We start from the raw sequence: 25,021 nt of genomic DNA, 5'->3' as shown, positions 1-25,021 counted from the left end.
CCATGGTATGACCTCACCATGCCCTGGTAAAAATTTGAGAAGGTTTGGCTTATGTCGTCATGCACGCCCTTCATAAATCGAACCATCAGCGAGGAAGTTCCATGCTTTCGAGAGGGAAATCACCAAGATTGAAGGGGAATCCAAATTACTCCGTTCTTCGCCCTGGAGTTTTTTTCTACGACGAACATACACACTGCAAATCACCATGTTCAAATTTGGCATTTTTCTGGGCTCATTTACCATATTTAGGGGATTATGTGCATTTTCTAGGCATTTTGCGCATATAAATCCAATCCAGCTACAGGTGCATGGGTGTGATGTGAGGGACGTGGATTGTCGTTCGATCACGGCGCATCCTACGGTGCACACGCGCGATCCACGTGGCTGGGGTTCCGTCCAATCATAACGCAACACACAATAGGCTCAGAACAAATTGTTTCCGGAAGCGACGGAGATGAACCGTGTGCGACAATGAACGAGCAAAATTGTAAGGGAAGCCAAATTTCTGTTGTCGTTTGTCGTTGAGCTCTTGAATACCACCGCACTATACGGCTGCCCGGCCCCTCTATCCCAGAGCTCTCTCCAGGCGTCGTCCATGGCACCGCGGTGCACAGTAACTGGTAAGGAAGCGATGGCACCGCGCCGCGTTCCTCGCCGCCCGCGACCGCACACATGGTAAGGAAGCGATGGCATCTCGCCGCGCCAAGTTCATCACCGCCGGTGGCCAGACAGTTACATGGGAGGACTTTGAGGCTGCAATGGCCGAATGGGTGGTGGATCTAGAGGCGACCAAAGCCGCACAGAAGGAGCCGAAAAGGCAGAAAGCAATCAAGAAAAGAGAGTCCCGTCGCCGCAAGAAAAAAGAGGCCACACGCCGTAGTGAGGAGAGTTTGGCGAAGATCGAAGCATGGTGGGCTGCCACCTACAAGGCCAGGAAGGAGAACGCCGGCGTCTGGCCAGCATGCCCCGATGGCAGCATGTGAGAAGTAGTTCAAATTTGTAGTATTAGAGCAAATTACCAGTGGTACATTAAGTTTGTAGTATTAACGTACAATGTCAGTAAGAGCGTCCTTTGAGGGCTTTGAGCATTTATTAGCATGTGTGCCTGTGTGCGTTTTTTTGCGTTAATCATTAGAAGATCACAAAACACACAGTTTCTATGCCGTACCTGTCTGTGTTTTTTTGCCTTAATGATCCATAAGTCAGTTACTTGTGCGATGTTTCCTAATAAACCAGGTGTACCATTGACCGAATAAACCAGGCGTACCATTGACCGAAAATAAATCAACTACATGTGTACATTTTTTGGAGACGGGATCTGGCAACTTTCTTTTTTCTCGCACACGAGTATTTTACGCGCTTCGTCTGCGTTGTGTGTTTCCCCCGCCCAAGTTTCAAGTTTCGCAGCAAAATTTTCATTAGGCGCGCGATTTCAGAATTTATTCCTACAACCACATCATCACCCTCAGCACCCCCCCCCGCGCGCCTCCCCCTACCGGTATCTCAAACCGCCGCCGTCGCAACCACAGGTTCAACCACATCTACGTTCTGCTCGGATCCAGTCAGGTAACCCACCAATCTCTATCATGGCCCCGGCCTGATTGCTTAAATGGCGCTTGCGAAACATCCTCATGCCTCCAAATCCCCACCGCCAGGAGCTGATGGCGGTCCATGGCGCGATGGCCACTGTGCGTGTTGACCCGGAGGAACACCTCGCCTCCGCCGCCGCCGACGACATGGTGCAGGCTCTGGCCCAGATGAAGTGCCCCAGCGACTACCCCCTAGGACTTAACATGTAAGATTTGACCAGCTAAATCTTACCAATACCACTTGCAACAGCTATGATTTGTACGGTTGATGTATTAAGCATGTTCGTGCCTTGTTTATTTCAGTACTGCACACTGTGTGATGTTCAAATATTACCGTGTGCAGCTCAATTTCACCAATACCAGCAACAAACTTAGAATACATGACTCAAGATATCACTAGAGATGCTGCCCATTTGCTATTTTTAGTGGATGTTAACCCTGTTGTACTTAACATGCCTGTCCATGTACTTACGCAGGGTCATAACGGCCAATGTTGTTGTTTGCCGTCGAGGTTAGCCGCATCCCATGTCTTACAGTATTTCACATCATTTGTGCAATTGCGGTTTAACTTCCACCATTTACTGGTTGCCTGTAGGTACACATGTCAGTGGCACTGATCCACGCTTCGACCCGGAGGAATAGCTCGCCTCCGCCGCCACTGACTTTGGGCGGGCTCTGGCCAAGATGAAGTGCCCCAGCAACCACCTCTCAGGACTTACCAAGTATGTACTCACCAGTTCAATCTTACCAATACCAGTTGCAATTAATGGCTATGTTTTGTACGGTGAATGTATTAAGCATGTTGTAATAAACATGCCTAACACGTTTTAGCTATTTTCCCTGCCTTTTTATGGACAACTGGGCCATTATCTACTCTGGCAGCACCTGCCCTGTGATGTTCTGCCAATTGCATTTTTATCAGTACCGGTTTCAATGGCCATTAAGCTTGTTGCAATTAACAGTTGTATCCATTTTTAAAGAGTTGTATTTCAATGGCTACAAACTTACAAAACATGAATTAGGATGTTGTTAAGCCTGTTGCAATTAACAGTTGTATCCATTTTTTAATCCGTCCCTTTGCTACCGTGCTACTCTTTCGCAATGAAGATATCACTACAGATGCTGCCGTTTTATTACCATTTGCTATTTTTGGTGGAGGTTAACCCTGTTGTAGTTAACATGGCTTTCCATGTACTTACACAGGGCTACAATGGGCGATGCTATTGTTTGCCGTCGAGGTTAGCTGCATCCCATGTCTTGTACACCATCTATTCCTAAATATAAGTATTTTTAAAGATTCCAATATAGACTACATAAGGAGCAAAATAAGTGAATCCAAATTCTAATCTAAACTATATCTATAATTCTATATACATCTGTATGTAGTTCATATTGAAATCTCAAAAAAAATTACTTGTACTTAGGAACATAGGTAGTTGTATTTTACATCATTTGTGTAATCTCAGTTTAGCTTCTAACATCTACTGGTTGCTTGTAGGTACATATATGAGCGGTACTGATCCACGCTTCGATCCCTTTTGCGTATGGGACAATGAGAAATTCATGAACAAGCATCAAGTGAGGAAACCAAGAAAGATTGTTAGGCGAAAGAAACGGGTGACTGGAATTAAGCTCTTTATTTACACTTTGTCCAAGACAAAAGTGAACTTTAGGATGGTAAGTAATGTGTTTCCTTTTCCCCCTGCCCACAACAAGTTACTCTATTGGATCTCAGTATCTGATATTTTTCTCTTTTCAGTTGTTTCCGAAGCTATTTACTGATGATGACCTTACAAACTACATGACTGGAGTGGAGGCAACTAAGTTTAAAGTATATAATTCATGCTACCATGATAATGCTCTAGAAGTCTTCCTAGAGGCGGTGAAGGATGGGCGGGCGATCGTCACAAGGGGTTGGACAAAAGTGGTTCGTGCCTATGGCATGCAGGAAGGCACATTATGGGAATTCCGCTTCTTCAACACCATCGGCAGTCAAAATGATTTACACTTGTCTCTTCACCTTTACCGCCTTTAAATATTGTGGTTCATCATAGTTAATTGTTGTCTAATCCTGTAATTACTGAACATATTGTACTGGCAATTTTATTTATGGATCCGTTGTTGAACCATTGTGCTGAGAATTTGAATTGCACGTTTCATATTTCAAAATTTCCAATTTGAATAATAAATTACAGGCAAAAAATAAAAATATCCATGAGCTAATAAAATAATGTGCACACGGTTAGAAAAAAACAGCGTGTGCGATGTAAAAAGAGAACAGACGGTCATGGAACTTTGCAAACGGTTCTGACAGTAAAAGCGCTTGTGATGGATAGCCCAATGCCACACAGTTTTCTACATCAAATCATGTGTGATATAGTTCATAAAAGCAAACAATTAACCATGGCAGAGCGTGTGTGATAGTTACACCTTTCACACACGAGCGTATACATAAAACTGTGTGGGATGTACATACGACGTTTTCCCTGGATTGACTGTGTGGGATGTACATAAGAACGGAAACGTGTTTCTTGGATTGACTGTGTGTGATATACATACCTACATAAATGTTTTTCTGGGATTCACCGTGTGGGATGTACATACCTACGGAAATGATTGGGTTTTGATGCCTCGCCCGATCGCACACGAGCTCATTTGGTGTCCCAGGAGGGCCTATCCCCGACGATTTCTGGGTCGTGTGGGAAGGACCCCCCTATCGCCCACACTCACTTGGCGACGGTTCCAAATGTCGTCGCGGAAAGGGGTTAAAATCTGTTTGTATAGCACCAACGCATACTAGTGGCCCCACCCTAATCCCACCGCTGGCCAAGCCTTCCCTCTACTCACCCACACCCCCTATTATTTTTCGGCGATGTCAGCCTCACCCCACAGTCGACGAATCAGCCCTCGTACTCCCCTCAGCGTGGGCATCCATTGTTGTGGCTTCGCCAGCTCCAAGCCATTCCCTTCCTAGGCCTCACCGTCATCCACCGCGTCGGTGCTCTTGGCGCGGAATGGTCAACATGGTCAAAAAACAACAGCCATCTAAAGAGGGATGTAAGTGGAGAGGATGGCAGTAGGGGCCCACACAAGCAAGTGCCTCCTTTTTATGCGAAAAAATGATTGCTCCTGCTGACAGCTGGGACCCATCGGCTATATCTTTGCATGGAAGGAAGTGCCTCCTTGTTATGTGAAAAAAACTATTCCTCCCGATGACAGTTGGGACCCGGCAGATTTGGTGGCTGACTTGTGGGCCTACTAAGCTGACGCGTATGTAGGGCTTTGTCAACTTAGTCAACAAATGATTCTAGCAGCTAGACCGTTGAATGTTAATCCAACAGTCGTGCTTCTTCTTCAACCTCTGATCTTGCTCCTGTCTCATGTGGGCGGCAGTGCTGCCGCGTAGGCCTCACCGCCCTGCCCTAGTCCCATCGCTGGCCTGGCCATCCCTCTACTCACCCACACCTCCTATTATTCTGCAGCAACGGCAGACGAACCAGTAAACCCTTGCAGTCCCCTCCGTGTGGGAAAAAACTGTCGAGTCTTCCCTGGCTCCATGTCATTCCCTTCCTAGGCCTCGCCGTCGTCCATTGGAAGAGGACTTTATGTGGAGGCTGGCAGCTGGGTCCATGGCCGCACGCAAGGAAGTGCCTCCTTATTAAGTGCAAAATAATGATTCCTCCACCTGATAGCGGGGACCCACCGAAAGGGCCTCTATATTTCACGAAAAAATGTTTCCCCTAACAGCTGGGATCCACTAGCTACATCTTCGCATGGAAGGAAGGGCCTCCTTACCCCCTGATAGCTGGGACCCACCATGTTGAAGCGTCGTAGCGTTATCCTATTCACGAACGTGTACGTACATAGCAGTCGATCGGTCTCTCTGCAGCGATGAACCGTGGCCGTGTAAAGAGAGGCACGTGTCGTAGTACAGTCACCGACGTAGCATGTCACGCAGTCCCGTGTATATATATATATATATTGTGTACATGTACGTACATCCATGCTGCAAGAGAGTAAATATGTCTACGTATGTACATACGCGCGGGGTCTCGAACGTGTACAGCGATGACGTCCTGTTCATTGGCAGCCAACCGGCTGGGTCAGAATGGAGGAAACGGCGCCGTGTTCATCGAGAGGCAACCGACTAGGTTGGAATATGTCTTATTCATCGGGAGACAACCAGCTTGGACGGAACAGCCGAAATGAGGTCTGGCGTACCGTAGAATGGAGGAAACGGCCTTCTGTTCGATCACGTATGGTCGAAACAGGGTCATGTTCATCGGGAAGGGTCTGGCAGGAAATCAGAGGAAACAGACTTCTGTTCGAGTGCCTACGGTCGAAACGGAGTCTTGTTGATCAGGAGGGGTGTGGCGTACCACAAAACGGAGGAAACAGACTTCTGTTGGAGCGCCTACGGTCGAAACGGGGTCCTATTCATTGGGAAGGGTGTGGCGTACTGTAAAACAGGACTCCAGGCCTCCAGGGGCTATTGTTCATCCACCGTCTACTACCTCGCTCCAGCCTCCACGGGCTACTGTTCATCCACTCGACTTCCCCCAGCCTCCACCTGCTACTATGCATCCATCACGTCTTCCTCCTACCTCCATCAGCTACTGTTCATCTAGCCTCCACCGGATACTATTCACCCAGCCCTCCACGGGGTCCTGTTCATCCACCCCCAACCGGCTTGGGTGTGTGGCAGCCTCCTCGGGGTTCTGTTCATCCAGCGGCAACGACCTACTACCACAGGGTCCTGTTCATCCAACCCCCAGCAACAGTCACTGTTCATCAAGAGGCAGGTATGATCAGCTTCAGTTAGCAGCAGTAGCGAAGGAATCGCTCGGGTTCGGCCAACAGCGAAGGAATCGCTCGGGTTCAGTTAATAGCCAAGGGATCGATCGCTCAGGTTTAGTAACGTAGCTAGTGCAATCGCTCGGGTTCAGTAAGCAAACGCCTCGCTTGGGTTCAGTTAGAGCCCAACGCCTCACACACATGCATGCGCGTACCTATACAAGAGAAACACGCAAACCTCCGTGCATCGCTCGGCCCTGACCACCCACCGTAACCGGGAACTCCCCAAAATTTTCCTCGCCCTCGCTTCTACCACGATTTTTTCCGTCATGGACGGCCCAAAGAATGTCATGCAGGTGCGTCCCCGGCTCGCCCAGGACGAAAAGCCCATTTTTTGTCATAGAAGTAGGAGCCCACCACATCTATGATGATACGTGTTTTTGTCACAATTATCGTCATAGAAGTGTCATAACCATGACAAAAAAAGTTTTTGTTCGGGGCAAAATGTCACGGATGTGTCTTTTTTTTTTGTAGTGATATGAGGTCCTATGTGTGTATGAAGATTTTGGGCCATATGAAGCCTTTGGTCTGGTGTTTGTCTTCTTCCCTAGTGGTGTCATGATGATATTCACGGGAAGCTCCTTAAGACGACTTTTAGGTACCCAGATCTTCTTCATAGCAGACCCATTCCTATGGTTAGTTCTAATAAACCTGGCAAACACTTCACCACTCTGATTTTTGAACAGTTTATAGTTGGAGTCAAATGACTCATCAATGATGATAGGTTTAGCACAGTTAAAGCCAGATAATGTGGATGGATCCACTGAGGGGCCCTTTGCAGCAACCCAGGTGGTTTTGGCGTACTGCTCAGGCTTCTAGTAAGATCCATCAACATTAATTTTCCTTTTGAACCCAACACCCTCTTTCCTAGGGTTATAGATCGAAATCTACTTCTTGAGGACATCACATGGAGTCTGATGCCCTTTGAGGCTTTTGTACATGCATGTTTCAAGCAATGTCTTCAGCCTAGCATTCTCATCAACAGTAGTAGTGGTTTCCTCAAAAGAGGGGTTAGTTTCCACATCGGTAGTTAAAGATATTGCTATCTCAGAAGCATTTGAACATTCAGTAGAGGAAGTAGCATTATCACGCTCAAGACATTTTAAGCAAGGTGGCACAAATTCTTCATGTGTGATACTGATCTGTTGAGCGAGTAGTGAATCGTTTTCTATTCGAACATCATCATGAGACGCTCTCAGTTTTTCTAGATCTTGCTTCCCTTGAAGATAATCGTAGGAAAGCTTCTCATGATCAGCTGAGAGGGTTTCGTGATGACTTTGAAGTTCCTCATAGTTAACTCGAAGATTTTTTATGTCTTTGATTAAGGACTGAGTTCGATTCATTTCTCATCCAACAGGTCATCGCTTTTGTCTAACAAATCTTAAATATTTTCCATAGCAATTAGTTGTTTAGTTGCAATTTTAGCAAGTGTCGTATAGCTGGATTTGAATTCACATTCAGAGTCATCTTCACTATGTTGGAAATATGCCCTAGAGGCAATAATAAATTGGTTATTATCATATTTCTCGTTCATGATAAATGTTTATTATTCATGCTGGAATTGTATTGACTAGAAACTTGAATACATGTGTGAATACATAGACAACACCGTGTCCCTAGTAAGCCTCTACTAGACTAGCTCATTGATCAAAGATGGTTAAGGTTTCCTAACCATGGACATGAGTTGTCATTTGATAACGGGATCACATCATTAGGAGAATGATGTGATGGACAGACCCAACCGTAAGCTTAGCATCAGATCGTTTAGTTATTTGCTATAGCTTTCTTCATGTCAAGTATCTATTCCTTCGACCATGAGATCATGCTACTCCCGGATACCGGAGGAATGCCTTGTGTGCTATCAAACGTAACTTCATAACTGGGTGATCATAAAGGTGCTCTACGGGTATCTCCGAAGGTGTTTGTTTGCTTTGTGTGGATCGAGACTGGGATTTGTCACTCCGTGTGATGGAGAGATATCTTCGGGCCCTCTAGGTAATACAACATAATAAGAAGATTCATGTGTATAATGATTTTAGTCATGGGATCTTGTATTACAGAACGAGTAAAGAGACTTGCCAGTAACGAGATTGAACTAGGTATGGAGATACCGACGATCGAATCTCGGGCAAGTAACATATCGCTGCACAAAGGGAATTGCATATGAGATTGACTGAATCCTTGACATCGTGGTTCAACTGATAAAGATCTTCGTTGAATATGTAGGAATCAATATGGGCCTCCAGGTCCCGCTATTGGTTATTGACCAGAGAGGAGTCTCAGTCATGTCTGCATGATTCTCGAACCCGTAGGGTCGCACAGTTAACGTTCGGTAGCTCTAGGGTAGTGTTGAGATATTAATAGTGGAAAGTAAGAAGGTTGTTTGGAGTCCTGGATGGGATCTGGGACATCACGAGGATCTCTGTAAAGATTTATATATGGAAAGTTGTTATCAGGGTTCCGAAAAAAGTTTGAGTTTTTTCGGTATTGTACCGGGAAGGTTCTATAAGGTTCCGGAGTGGGGACCACCTACTTTGTGGGACCCACATAAACGTGGCTAGTGGGGAAAGTCCCCACAACCCTGGTAGGCGCACCAAGATCCTCCCTTAAAAGGAATAGTATCATATCCCAAAGGGATAAGATCATGATCCCTAAAAAGGGGGATAGCGATCTGTGGGGAAGGAAAGGAGGGATTTCCTTCCTCCCCCTTTGACCAACAACCCTAGGGCGTCAAGCCACCAGCCCCCTCCACACCTATATAAAGGTGGGGAGGCGTTGGGGGCAGCCCCCCTTGGGCCCTTGCCCGTTACCTCTCCCAACTCATCCCACATTTCACCAGTACGCGCTTGGCGAAGCCCTGCCGGAGTTCAGCTACCACCACCACCATGCCATCGTGTCGGTTCAGATCTCACCTACCTCCTCTCCCTCGCTTTGTGGATCAAGAAGGAGAAGACGTCGTCGAGCCATACGTGTGCCATACTCGTAGGTGCTCCACGTGCGGTACTTGGATTGGATTGGATCGCGACGCGAGTACGACTACGCCAACCACGATCTCTAGATCGTTAACGCTTTCGGTCTACAAGGGTATGTAGACACCACTCCCCTCTCATTGCTATACATCTCCTAGATTAGATCTTGAGTGTTTGTAGGACTTTTTTTGATTTTCATGCTTCGTTCCCCATCACACTAGAGGTCTGAAAGTATGCACCACACGAATTTACCTTTGCGCCTCTTGCCATGAAGCAGTAGGTAGGAGCAAAGTCGTCATCATCATTGGCTTCAGCTTCGGTAACATGGCTGATACGTCTCCATCATATCTATAATTTTTATTGTTTCATGCCAATATTATACAACTTTTACATACTTTTGGCAACATTTTATATGATTTATTGGACTAACCTATTGATACAGTGCCCAGTGCTAGTTCCTGTTTTTTGCATGTTTTTTATTTCGCAGAAAATCCATATCAAGCAATGTCCAAATGCGATAAAAATTTCCGAAGAATTATTTTGGAATATATGTGATTTTTGGGAGGTGGAATCAACGCTAACGGAGGCCCACGGACTCCACAACCCACCAGGGCACGCCGGGCACCCCCTGGCGTGCCCAGGTGTCTTGTGCCCTCCTCGTAAGGCGGTTGGGGCCCTTCTTCTGGCGCAAGAAAGATAATTCATGGAAAAAAATCATGAAAAATTTAAGCGCAATCGGAGTTACGGATCTCCGGGAATTTAAGAAATGGTGAAGGGCTAGAAAACAGGAACCCGAAACAGAAGGGAACAGGGGGATAGATCCAATCTCTTAGGAGCTCCTGCCCCTCTGCCGCCATGGAGGCCATGGACCAGAGGGGGACTCTCCTCCCATCTAGGGGGGAGGCCAAGGAAGAAGAATAAGGAGGGGGCTCTCTCCCCCTCTCTCTCGGTGGCGCTGGAGTGCCACTGGGGCGAGGATCATGACGGCAATCTACATCAACAATCTTGCTACTGTCAACACCAACTTTCTCCCCCTCTATGCAGCAGTGCAACACCTCTTCTCCCCACTGTAATCTCTACTTAAAGATGGTGCTCAACTCCATATATTATTTCCCAATGATCTATGGTTATCTTATGATGTTTGAGTAGATCCGTTTTGTCCTATGGGTTAATCATGATCTTGGTTGGTATGATTGTATATTTTATTTATGGTGCTGTACTATGGTGCCCTCTGTGTTGCGCAAACGGAGGGGCCCCCGATGTAGGGTGTTGTAATATGTTCATGGTTTGCTTGTTGTCGGTGTTGCGGGGGTGACAGCAGCCTAAACGCGGATAAGTGGGTTATGGCGTATGGGAGTAAAGAGGACTTGATACTTAATGCTATGGTTGGGTTTCATGACCTTAATGATCTTTAGTAGTTGTGGATGCTTGCTAGGGGTCCAATCATAAGTGCATATGATCCAAGTAGAGAAAGTATGTTAGCTCATGCCCCTCCCTCATGTAAAATTGCAAGAATAATTACCGGTCTAGTTATCGATTGCCTATGGACAAATGACTTTCTTGTTGACAAAAGCTATCTACTTTTATTACCTTGCAATTTATTCGTAGTTTTATTCTCTCAAAGTACTGATAGTTTTATTCTTGCAAAATAGTTTCATACTTGTTTTAGGTAAAGCAAACATCAAGTGTGCGTAGAGTTGTATCGGTGATCGATAGAACTTGAGGGAATATTTGTTCTGCCTTTAGCTCCTCGTTGGGTTCGATGCTCTTATTTATCGAAAAAACACTACAAACGATCCCCTTTACTTGTGGGTTATCGGTGGCCATTGTCTTCGGTGCTGAAGATGGACTTGGTGATGCTGAAGCTAGAGCCAGACTAGCCACGCCTGAATCAGATTTCTCCTCAGACTCCACCTCTGCCTCCTCGGAAGCGGACCCCTCCTCTGAATCCATTTCCTTGCCGATGAATGCACAAGCTTTTCCAGATGAACTCTTCTTGTCAGATTAAGACTTTGAGTATTTCTTCGACTTATTATCTTCAGAGTCATATTCCTTGCTCTTCTTCTTTTTCTTGGCTTCCTTTTCCCATTGAGGACATTCAGATGTGTAATGGCATGGATTCTTGCATTTGTGGCAGGTTCTCTTTTTGTAGTCACGAGTGAAAGTCTCAGCATTCTTCGAGCTAGATTTTGAAGACTTACCGAAGAAGTTTTTCTTGGAGAACTTTTGGAATTTCCTCACAAGTATTGCAAGTTCTTTGCCAAAGTCTTCAGGGCCACTTGAACTGCAGTCAGAGTCTTCAGATGAAGATACAGTCTTTGCCTTCAAAGCGCGAGATCGCCCATAGTTTGGACCATAGATATCTCTCTTCTCATATAGCTAGAACTCATGAGCATTGAGCCTCTCAAGTATATCAGAAGGATCTAGAATGATAGGGTGTCAAATGAGCTATCAAGTGATCTCAATAACTTCTTCACGATTTCATGCTTGGTGATTTCAGTGGCACCAAGTGCACGAAGTTCGTTGGTGATATCAATAAGACGATCGAAGGTGATCTGAACATTCTCATTGTCAAGCCTCTTGAAGCGGTTGAAGAGATTGCGAAGAACATCGATTCTTGAGTCTCTCTAAGTTGAGAGGCCTTTGTTGACCTTGGACAGTCAGTCCCAGACTAGCAGACTCCAGAGCACTCACACGACCATACTGTCCTTTGGTCAGATGACCACAGATGATATTCTTGGCAGTCGAGTCCAATTGTGCGAACCTCTTCACATCAGCATCGGTGACACCTTCACAGAATTTGGGAACGTCAGTCCTGACGACATACCGGAGGTCGTTGTCAATGGCTTCAAGATGCATGTGCATCTTATTCTTTCAGTATGGGTAATAAGTGTCATCAAAGACGGGGCACGCAGAGACCTTGATTATCCCTGCAGTCAACATAGCTAAAACTCCAGGTGGTTAAATCGAATCACACAAAACAAGGAAGAACCTTGCTGTGACACCAATTGAAAGTGGTAGTTATCGACTAGAGGGGGCGAATAGGCGCTTTTTATGAAAGTCTTTGAGACAGGCAATGTCTTCAAAGATAGGTAGGTAAAATAGTAACTAAACAGGATACAGCGGAAGATAAACTACACTAGCCATGTAAGAGTGTCAAGGTACACTATAGGTGATGCACGAGGACAAGTAGCAGCTAGGTAGAACATATCATAATTGGAAGATAGTGTGAAGACAAATATGCAATCAGAGCGGATGTCTTCACACAATCTCTTCGAACAGAACAGGCAAGCAAAGACTTCACGAAACTAAACTATAAGTAAAGGAGTGAAGTGATAGAACCAGTTGCTCGATAAAGATGAGGATTTGGTAGACCAGTTCCAGTTGTTGTGACAACTGTACGTCTGGTTAGGGAGGCTGAAATTGAACTCAGAAGACCACGTCTTTACCTTATTCCCCTTGAGCTAAGGCCGACAGATCTCGCCCAATCACTCAGTTAAGTCTTCAAGGTAGACTTTCAAACCTTCACAGACTTCGTTCACCGGCAATCCACAATGACTCTTGGATGCTCATAACACGACGCCTAACCGATTGGAAGATCATAGTCTTCAAGTGTAATAAGTTTTTGGTTCACACGGAACAGAAAGGCTTTAGTGATGCTTAACACACTTTGGGCTTTGGGTGTTTTGGGTTTGTCTTCGCAAGGCTTCTCTCTCAAAGGCTTCGGAGGTGGGTTGCTCTCAAATGACAAAAGTCGTACACTAACTCAGAGCAGCCACCAATTTATGATGGAGGGGTGGGCTATTTATAGCTAGGAGCCAACCCGACATGATATGTCCGAAATGACCCTGGATCAATGGACAACTGACGCGTGTCCAATGGTCGGATTTCAAACGCACGAGGCAGCTTGACTTGGGCTACAAGTAAAACTGACTCATCCAGCACAGGATAAGATTTTCTCTGAGTTGTCTCTGTTCGAAGACATATGATTTTAGGTTGAGCATCACGCCAATTTTTTGACTTTGTTTACCTCGACCCCACTTAACAGTTCGGTGGTTTGTATGACTCGGGAAAGAAGAAAATGAAACTACGAAAGAACCATGTCTTTGCGCTCCATTGTCTTCAAACGAATGTCTTCTCGTGTCATTATCTTCGAAACGAATGTCTTCGCCCTCCACCATTGTCTTCAATGTCTTAATACATTTTTAGGGGTCATCTTCGATGGGTAAAGCGAATCAATAGGGGCTTCTACCTGTGTTCTCTTGTGAATATCACAAACACATTAGTCCCTCAACCAAGTTTGTCGTCAATACTTCAAAATCAACTAGGGGTGGCAGCAGATGCACTTACAGAGGCCTTGCATGAGGAAAAATGGCTTCAGGACCTTGCTCCTGGCCTCCCATTTGTGTTACAACTGGAGCTCACTGAACTTGCTGCCCTCCTGGATACCGTGGTACTGGTGGCAGACCAGCCAGACCAAATAAAATGGTATTTCACCCACGATGGCATGTACAACGCTAAGTCGGCGTACCAGCTCCAGTTCCTGGGATATACTCGGTTTGGGATGTGTTTGGTTAGAAGGAGATGTTGAGGTGTATATGGGCATCCCTATCCAGCTGGATAGGGATACCCAATTTTTCTGTTTGGTTGTGTGGATAAAGTTAGCCCATATTTTGTTTGGTCAGAAGGATGAATCATGGTTGGGGATAGCCATTTTTCGGTTTGGTTGGTGGGTGAGGCTAGCCCATTTTTCAATACGAGGCAATCAAACATGATACAATAACATTTGTAGAAAGAAGCAATCATACCCAAACAAACTCATCAGTAGTACAAGCTAAGTGTTAACTTCAATACACATCATAGTTCAACATTTCCATATGTAAAACACAAGTGCATCGAGCACATAGTTCGACATTCCATATAGTACTAGATCAAATCTATATAGTTATATAACCCATGAATAGTATGATATTTTGGTTGTAATCAAAAGAACAAGTCCATACAACCCATAGCTCCATTGTTTTGGTTGTCATCAAAAGCATAAAGTTAAACACCCATATAAAATCAGCATGCTTCAGCTTCAGGAAAGGTACTATTCACATACCTAGAGACCCAAACCTTTCTTTGAACACCCCTACGGACCTTCAATGTCGTTGTAACACGAGGATTGTTAACCAAATAGGCATAGTAATTAGCAAGTGAATCAACATCTAAGCCAGGGAGTTCTTTCATCTCATCCCAAAGACCATCAACGGTGGGGTTGACATCGCTAGCAAGTTTCTCAATGGCAACAACAAGCCTTTCACTTGATGCCAGTATGCTTGCAACCATCCTATATTCTAAAGAAGGATTAGTTTTGGCTTTCTTCAACTTGGGAGCGGCTGACTCATCACAAGTGTGTGATTGGGCAACCTCTTCATTCGAGGCAGCAGCTTTGTTGGTTTTCTGTTCTTCAAGATCAATCACCTCCATCACAAAAGGGTCACTTGAGCCTTTTGCATATTGCCCGATAGTCATGCCTGCTCGAACGATAACCATCATCTCCCCATAATATTTAATAGGCTTGTTCAGGAAGGGTTCATCTTCTTTGTGGTCCTTTGTAAACAAAAGTAATGGTTTCAGCAAGGAATGTGAGTATAAATAAATTCCAGCAAGTTATAATGCATGAAAGAACTCATTTCAGCAAGAATTTGGCTATAAAAGCTCATTTCAGCAACTAACAAGGAGTATACATAAGGTCCAGCAAGTGGTAATGCATAAAAGAACTTTGTTGCAGCGAGAATTGGGCTATAAAAGTACTCATTCCAGCAAGGAAATGGAGTATAAAAAAGTTCCAGCAAGTGATAGTGGATGAAAGAAATCATTACAGCAAGTATTAGGAGATATGTAACCAATTTCAACAACTATTTTACGTTAGAAAACTCATTTCAGCAAGTATTTTGGACAAATGGAACCAATTCCAGCAAGTACTAAAGGGTAGAAAAATAGATACCTTAATATGGTTTGTGTAATGCTCATGATCAAGAACAATCATAAAGTTATCTTCATCCCAAAGTGCACCACTCAATGATTTGAAGTGCACTATCTGTTTATACTTCCTTCTCCACGTCCGTGTGTGACTTGTGATGTGGGTTCCAATCCAGTCGGTGCGCTGAAAATATTCATTCATAGCAGTGGCACAACCATTCCAGTGGACATTCTTGAAGGTGGTACCTGGTCTATGGCCACCAGTCACCAAACCACATAGATGGGCTAGCACGTATGATGACATGGTAGGTGTCCATGAGATTGCCTAGCAGCCATATCCTACAATTTCACCAAGCATATCATCAAGTATTTGTAGAGAAAGAACCAAATCAGCAAGCAATTTCAACATAAAGAATTAAATTGGGACATGTATTTGAAGAGAAACAAGCAATTCTGTAAGTATTTCAACATAAAGAATTGAATTTCAGCAAGTCCTTGCCTAAAATTAGCCATGTATGCAAATAGTTTTTTCGGTCTTCCCACATTTGATCAGCAAGTCCTTGCCTAAAATTAGCCATGTATGCATGTTCTTGTGCTTGGCCAGTTGATGATAAAGCATGAGGATATTGGCCACCCATTCATCCTCGGGTATGATATATTCATCAATCCCATCATTTAAAACCCAATTCTGAATAATGCAAAGAGCCACAATAATGTCTACTTGAGCAGGATAAAGAAAGAATGGAGTGGCGTTATCAAGGATTACCTTGTGGGACACGTAGACCATTTTCACGTCCTAAAGCATCGCGTAATACTACAACATCATGCGTTGTTCCCTCCCAACTGGCCAACACATATGCGAATCGAAGATCAAAATCAACAGCCGCCATCACATTTTGAGTAGTATATTTCTTTCTACCACGAAAGCCAGCCTCCATATCAGGTGTAACAGAGGCACGTACAAGTGTACCATCAATAGCTCCAATACAATCCTATTAAGTGGAAATGAAAACCAAAATTTAGGATCTAAACAGATTCTTGCGTACACTGACAAAATGTAGTTGCCACTCGGTGTCATACCTTAAAATATGGAACCCACCGATGGTTTCCTTCTATTTTCTTTTGGATCCCCAATGAGGCTTCCTAATAAGTTCATCTTGAAGCTCACCAACTGCATTGAGTACTTTTTTGAAATAGCGGCTAACAACTTCACCAGATCTACCAATATTCCCACCAGTTACCCTATTCTGAACGTTGTAACCAACGGTGTGCAAAAACATTGCTACTTGCTGCTCAATGGACATATGGATTGTATCCTTTAGCAAATTGCAATCTCTAAATAGTTGACAAAACCGAAAGAAAGGTGCTCTCTGAAGCCTAAGCAAGTTTAGAGATAGGATGAGAAGAGAGTACTTTGATAACGGAGTATGGAAGAATGACACAACTTTTGTGAACATGCTTAGTCCTCCGTTTGAGATTTCCGCGGCGACGGCTGCCGCAGATGGGTGCGGTGGCGGCAGCCGGTGATGGGTGCAGCAGCAGCGGTTGCCATAGCTGGGCGTGGTGCCATCGGCAGCCGTAGCTGGGCGTGGCGCGGGAGGTAGATGCAGGGGCGGCGCTGGAGATAGAGGCAAGGGCAGTGCGGCAGCAGATGCGCCTCGCGCGCGGGTAGCAGATGCAGGAAGCTGGCAAACTGCGCGGGCGTGCTTGTGTACATGAGCTGGTGGTGGTGGTGTGAACGTGTGTGTGATGTGTACTTGCGTACAGGAGCAGCTGGGCATGTTGCTGGGGCTGTACATGGTGCTGCTGGTGTAAACTTGTGTGGTGTGTGTGTGTGTGTGTGCTGATGTTTGATTTGTTTTTCATACAGGAGCTAAAAGGGGAACGACATGGTGAAGTCAGGGGCTACATCTTCCTCTTCTCTTTGATTTTCTCTCCAAGATCAGTGGTAACTTGATTACTAGTAAAACCAAATGTTCCTCGTATGTACTGCTTGACTGATGATGTGCATGCTGAGTTGCTTTTGTTAAAGTAATACAATTCGTTATTGATGGAGTAATTTCATTTGTACCATTGCATTGTAGATGGACAGAAAAAACAAAGATGTTAATTTGTGCGGCAGTAGCACAATGGTTTATCAATATGATAGCTTTGGTTGTCCAATCTAGAAAAAGAAAAAGGAGAGAAGCAATTACATATGCCCCAATTGATGAGAGAGATAGGATGAGAAGAGAGTACTTTGATAACAAAGTATGGAAGAATGACACAACTTTTGTGAACATGCTTAGGCTTCGGAGAGCACCTTTCTTTCGGTTTTGTCAACTCTTTAGAGATCGCCATTTGCTAAAGGACACAATCCATATGTCCATTGAGCAGCAAGTAGCAATGTTTTTGCACACCGTTGGTCACAACGTTTGAAATAGGGTAATTGGTGGGAATTTTGATAGATCTGGTGAAGTTGTTAGCCGCTATTTTAGAAAAGTACTCCATGCAATTGGTGAGCTTCGATATGAACTTATTAGGAAGCCTTTATTGGGGACCCAAAAGAAAATAGAAGGAAACCATCGGTGGGATCCATACTTTAAGGTATGACACCGAGTGACAACTACATTTTGTCAGTGTAGGCACAAATCTGTTTAGATCCTAAATTTTGGTTTTTATTTCCACTTAATAGGATTGTATTGGAGCTATTGATGGTACACATGTACGTGCCTCTGTTACACCTGATATGGAGGCTGCCTTTCATGGTAGAAATAAATATACTACTCAAAATGTGATGGCGGCTGTTGATTTTGATCTTCGATTCGCATATGTGTTGGCCGGTAGGGAGGGAACAGCGCATGATGCTGTAGTTTTACGCGATGCTTTAGGACGTGAAAATGGTCTACGTGTCCCACAAGGTAATAGATTAACCATGTAGATACATGTTGTCAATGGGATTTTGATATATATGTAAGTAACCCAAATGCTCCTCGTATTTAGAAAAATTTTATCTAGTTGATGCCGGATATGGAGCCAAACCAGGCTTCTTGCCTCCTTTTCGTGGCGTGAGGTACCATTTAAATGAGTGGGGAAACAATCCTGTGCAAAATAAGATGGAGCTGTTCAACCTTAGGCATTCTTCTCTTCGCACAACTATAGAACGGGCATTTGGGTCATTGAAGAGAAGATTCAAAATCATTGATGTCGCCACTCCATTCTTTGTTTATCCTACTCAAGTAGACATTGTTGTGGCTCTTTGCACTATTCAGAACTGGGTTTTAAATGATGGGATTGATGAATATATCATACCCGAGGATGAATGGGTGGCCAATATCACTCATACCTCATCATCAACTGGACAAGCACAAGAACATGCATACAGGGCTAATTTTAGGCAAGGACTTGCTGATCAAATGTGGGAAGACCGACAAAACTATTTGCATACACGGCTAATTTTAGGCAAGGACTTGCTGAAATTTAATTCTTTATGTTGAAATCTTATGGAATTGCTTCTTTCTCTTCAAATACATGTCCCAATTTAATTCTTTACGCTGAAATTGCTTGCTGATTTGGTTCTTTCTCTCCAAATACTTGCTGATGTGCTTGGTGAAATTGTAGGATATGGCTGCTAGGCAAATCTCATGGACACCTACCATGTCATCATACATGCTAGCCCATCTACCTGGTTTGGTGACTGGTGGCCATAGACCAGGTACCTCCTTCAAGAATGTCCACTGGAATGGTTGTGCCACTGCTATGAATGAACATTTTCACCGCACCGACTTGATTGGAACCCACATCACAAATCACACAAGGACGTGGAAAAGGAAGTATAAACAGATAGGGCACCTCAAATCATTGAGTGGTGCACTTTGGGATGAAGATAACTTTATGATTGTTCTTGATCATGAGCATTACACAAACTATATTAAGGTATCTATTTTCTGCCCTTTAGTACTTGCTGGAATTGGTTCCATTTGTCCAAAATACTTGCTGAAATGAGTTTTCTAATGTAAAATAGTTGTTGAAATTGTTTACATATCTCCTACTACTTGCTGTAATGATTTCTTTCATGCACTATCACTTGCTGGAACTTTTTTATACTCCATTTCCTTGCTGGAACTTTTTTATACTCCATTTCCTTGCTGAAATGAGTACTTTTATAGCCCAATTCTTGCTGAAATAAGTTCTTTTATGCATTACCACTTGCTGGACCTTATGTATACTCCATGTTAGTTGCCGAAATGAGCTTTTATAGCCAAATTCTTGCTGAAATGATTTCTTTCATGCATTATAACTTGCCGAAATTTATTTATACTCACATTCCTTGCTGAAATGATTACTTTTGTTTACAAAGGACCACAAAGAAGATGAACCCTTCCTGAACAAGCCTATTAAACATTATGAGGAGATGATGGTTATCGTTGGAGCAGGCATGACTACGGGGCAATATGCAAAAGGCTCAAGTGACCCTTTTGCGATGGAGGTGATTGATCTTGAAGAACAGAAAACCAACAAAGCTACTGCCTCGAATGAAGAGGTTGCCCAATCACACACTTGTGATGAGTCAGCCGCTCCCAAGTTGAAGAAAGCCAAACTAATCCTTTTGTAGAAGATAGGATGGTTGCAACCATAATGGCTTCAAGTGAAAGGCTTGTTGTTGCCATTCAGAAACTTGCTAGCGACGTCAACCCTGCCATTGATGGTCTTTGGGATGAGATGAAAGAACTCCCTGGCTTTGATATGGATTCCCTTGGTCATTACTATGCCTATTTGGTTTACAATCCTCGTGTTGCAACGACATCCAAGGTCCTAGGGGGTGTTCAAAGAAAGTTTTGGGTCTCTAGGTATGTGAAGAGTACCTTTCCTGAAGCTGAAGCATGCTGATTTTATATGGGTGTTTAACTTTATGCTTTTGATGACAACCAAAACAATGGAGCTATGGGTTGTATGGACTTGTTCTTTTGATTACAACCAAAATATTGAACTATGCATGGGTTGTATAACTATATAGATTTGATCTAGTACTATATGGAATGTCGAACTATGTGCTCTATGCACTTGTGTTTTACATATGGAAATCTTGAACTATGATGTGTATTGAAGTTAACATTAAGCTTGTACTACTGGTGAGTTTGTTTGGGTATGATTTCTTCTTTCTACAAATGTTCTTGTATCATATTTGATTGCCTCATATTGAAAAATGGGCTAGCCTCACCCACAACCAAACCGATTCATCCTTCTGACCAAACAAAATATGGGCTAACTTTATCCACACAACCAAACAGAAAAATTGGCTATCCTTATCCAGCTGGACAGGGATGCCCATATCCACCTTAATATCTCCCTCTAACCAAACACATCCTTGGCCGGTGCTAATATCCCTTTTGACCATTGCTGATTGTAATTTTATGTCTTTTTTTGCATCAGTGTCCTTAACTGGTGCCTTGCCTGCTTGGGCCTCCTTTGTATTCTTGCCTTCCTAATCAATGAATTTGGTTGATCTCCTACCAACATTCAAAAAAAAGGAATTTAATTGTACAAGCCCATTCCCCCAACAGCCAACACTGACAAAAAGGCCCCACAAATGGCCTCACGGAGAGGAGACCGAGTCAAAATCAAAGGGACATGCCATAACCAATACCTAGATCGCTCCTAGACGATTTTGCCCCAGGGAGCTTAGTGATTTAGTAGATGTCAAACAGTTCATGCGTGTCATTCTGCTTTCTATCTTGCATTTTTGTTAGTAAAAAAACAACTTTAGACTTGTCGAAGAATGCACAACCTTCCAGCCTAAGATAATACTGAAGGGCACGCGCGCCTTGCCGCGCAGCTTAGTCCTTGTTGTTGGTATATCCTTGTAGAAAGAGTACACAAATAAACCCATTTTAGTAATACTATTATTCAATAATAAGGTTTAATTATATGGAATTTAATAAATTTAAGTTTATTTAGAAACACTTATACAGATGCAAACCCTCACAACAAGCACACACACTTACCCCTATGAACATACGCACGCAACCCTACTTCTATGAGCATATCTGATATCATTTACAATCAAAGCTCATCCCGACCGGAAACGCTGACCTATGTCCGTCAAAGGCATACTAAAAGAACAGTTGTATCCGAGATGCCTTTAGGCCATCTCTGCTTGTGACTGTTCCTTCATCAGACATCATCAGATCCACTGCCATATGATTTCCCAAGCCATCAATATCCCTAATAGTTAAACAACCTGTGTTTAGTACAATATAATACAAAAGCAAAGTATACAATTGGAAAATAGAGCAAATGACAGTTAAGAAAGAAACAAAAATGGTGAAACAAAGAAATTATTTTCACAGAGCCCTAAATCATCCAACTTTTCTTTTCCTGTAGAGGATGAATTATACTCCCTCCGTCCGGAAATACTTGTCAGAGGAATGGAGTATGTTTTATGGAGTTTACACATGAGGAGAAACTCCCAAACTCTACAGATCTAGACCTTATTTTTCAACAATTTGAACATTGAACCTGAAGAACAGTCTGCGCAAGGGTTTATTTGTTGATAAAGTCACAAGCATCGTATCTAACATAATATAAGATAAATTCGCATTAATAAGGAATAACCAATATATACTTTCGAAGAACATATGAAATCAGTCAAAAATATGGCCCTCTGCTGTACCAAATGCACCATGATCGTTAGAGTCCCAAAATATCGTCCTATGGTCTGAATAAAATGAATTTCAGTCTGAATAGTGCTACGGTTACCTCAAGCAACATACTTGTAAATTTAACAGAGTACTCAACTAATATATTTCACTGCCTATCCCAAGAGATAGACACATAGCATGTCAACAATTTGTTGCAGTTCCAATATAGCCAAATCATTTGCATACTTTGCATGACTATACACAAAGACTGTCGTACATGTTCAGTTTGAAATAAACCAATAGGGTCCAGGTTTTCCTTCGGTTGAAACAAATCCTTTTGGCTCATTATGATCTATTACGATTTAGACCAAGTAGGTTTAGGAGACTTAATTACACAACTAATATGATATTTGGAAGGAAATGAGCAGAACACTGAAAGTAGAGGTCATCAACAGTTGTTCATGGATGTGCACACCATTGTCTAAGCGTTTGAGGGCAAAAGCTGAGTAAATAGCATAAAACTACCACTTTTCGTCCTATGGTTCCAAAAAACCATCACTTTTTTGTTTGTGACTGATACCTACCACTTTTCTCGTCGGCTGTCTCAAAAAACCCAAATCGCCCGTTGCTAGCGTTTTTAACCGTTTTCTGACGGTCCTCGCCCGCCTGTCAGGCCACGTCAGCGCCGCGCGTGATGGCGAGGCCGTTAACGGCTGTTATTCGGACCGACCGGTGCGGTCGGACCGCACCCGCTCGCTCGCTGCCGTTCTCTCTCTATCGGCAGCATCTCTCTCTCGCTCCTCCTTCCCCCTGCGCTCTCTGTCTCCCCCAACGATGGCAGCGGCGAAGAAGGACGACGGCGAGCCTGGGCTGACAGCCAGCGGCGAGGGCGGTGCTCACTCCGAGGTCAACAAGTGGCTAGGCAGCGCAAGTTTCCCGACCCAGCGCTCGTCTGGGCCACCGACGCAGGAGGTCCAGATGTCGCCGGCGTTCTGCGCGGCCAGGGCAGTGGCCAAATGCATCCACGCGGATCCAGAAGGCGGGCACCAGTGGGCCTCCTCACTTGGTGGCGTGGAGTAAGTTATGAATTGTTTTAATTATTTTTCTTAGTTTATTTATGAACTAGGGTTAGGATTTGTTTCTTATATTGTTAATGAATTAGTTCTTTGGTATATTATTATGTATACATTGTACTCAATATATGAATTAGGGTTTAGGTTTGGATGATATGTTGTGCAAGTGAAACTGTTGCATACTTTTGAACTTGAAAATCTGAAGAAATCTGAATGTGTTGTTTCTTTTTTTGCATAGTTTGGATGATGAAGTATGGGAATTGAGGCTGCATTTTCAGGGTAGAGACAACATGGAAAGGAAGTTTTCCTTATCAGAAATGAATTACCTGTTTTTGTTAGCACTTATTGAACTTGAGGGCTATGGGTTGGATGCCTATCTGTCATATGTTAAGGATGAGGGTAAGGGGCTGGAGGGGATTGAGGTTTTGGACAGTGATGAGAAGGTGGAGGAGATGCTAGATTTGTTTGCTGAGAATAAAATATTGAACATAACAGTGAGAGAGGCTAGTGACCCAAATCCAGCAGATGCAAACATGGACCACACCTTGCTTGAAGAGCAGATTCCAATTAGTCAAGTTGGTGATCCCATTGTTTATAGTGTTTCCCAAGAAGGTGTCCTTTTCCCTGTCTCAAATTCTTCACAACCCCCACTTGTGCCTGTTGATCCATATTTTAACACACAACAGAGCTGTAATTTCAACAAGGGAAAAGAGGCAGTGGAAATTGAAGGCATTGAAGCAGAAGATCAAGATGAAGATGAGTTGGACAAATCCTCTTCAGATTTTGAGTTTTTCAGGGGTGATTACAGAGGGAAGAAATTTTCATACAAGTCTTGGGCTAGGGGAGAAGATGAAGGTGGTGAAGGAACAAGTCAGCACTACAGGGAAGAGGAAGAGATGGCTGAGCATTATTTTGGGGGTGCTTCTGAACCCTTAGAGTTTTGGCAGGAGCCAAATGGTTCTGAAGAAGATGATGAAGAAGAAGTTTCAGATCATGTGAAAACTGTGGCACAGAAGATAGCTGTGAGGAAACAAGGCCCAACAAGCAGATCACACAGTGAGCCAGATCACAAAAAGTTTGAAGATTTCGTGCCAGAAGCTGATGAGTTCTACTTTCCAGGTGATGAAGGCATTTCTGATGAAGAAGATGATGCACCTAGGTTGCCTTGTGGCAGCAAGAGAAAATTGAAGAAGAAGAAGGAGAGAATATGGTATGATTCCTCTAGGCCTGATGCACATGAACAGTTTAGGATTCATTTGTGCTTTCTGAATGTGGTAGAGTTCAGAGAAGCATTGAGAAACTACCATGTTAGGACACTTAGGAACTTTGAGTACCATAGGAATGATCCAAGTAGGATCATAGCCTGGTGCTCAGATAGAAAGCATGGTTGTGAGTTTTATATTACTGCTTCTAAGATTGCCCATGAGTCAACCTTTAGCATCAAGAAGATGAATCTTGATCACACCTGTGGAGCAAGTGGAGAGAACACAAAGGTTACCATGAAGTGGGTTGCAAAGGCTGTTGAGGATACTGTAAGGTCCAATCCTGGTGCAGGTGTTGAGACTATACTGAGTTATATAAAAAAGAAATTTGGAGTACATGTTCCAAAAAGTTTGGCCTACAGGGCAAGGAGGAAAGCAGTTGATGTTGTGCAAGGGGATCACACGACACAATACTACAGGTTAAGAGACTATCTGCAGTGTGTTTTGGACACAAACCCTGGTAGTAGGTGTGTTGTGACAACAAAGGAATTTGAACTCCACCCAGCACCTACCCCAAGGTTTCATTACATGTTTTATTGTCTGTTTGCTTGTAAGGAGGGGTTCCTAAATGGTTGCAGGCCTTTCATAGGTAAATCTAGTTTGTATAGTGCTTAAATAGGGATTGCATTACATGTTGCTGCTTACTAATGGCTTAAAATGCAGGTCTTGATGGATGCTTCATCAAAC

General features: G+C 43.7%; 1 pseudogene; it reads left to right on the top strand.

Annotated features, from left to right (window-relative positions):
• The first annotated feature begins 16,905 nt into the window (after positions 1-16,905).
• Positions 16,906-18,855, top strand: LOC123142555 (uncharacterized; annotated as a pseudogene).
• The last annotated feature ends 6,166 nt before the right edge of the window (positions 18,856-25,021 follow it).

This window comes from Triticum aestivum, chromosome 6D (genome assembly GCF_018294505.1).
Source record: "Triticum aestivum cultivar Chinese Spring chromosome 6D, IWGSC CS RefSeq v2.1, whole genome shotgun sequence".
In the NCBI taxonomy this organism is placed as follows: domain Eukaryota; kingdom Viridiplantae; phylum Streptophyta; class Magnoliopsida; order Poales; family Poaceae; genus Triticum; species Triticum aestivum.
Note: the sequence above shows the minus strand (reverse complement) of the source record. Positions and strands in the feature narration are given on the sequence as shown.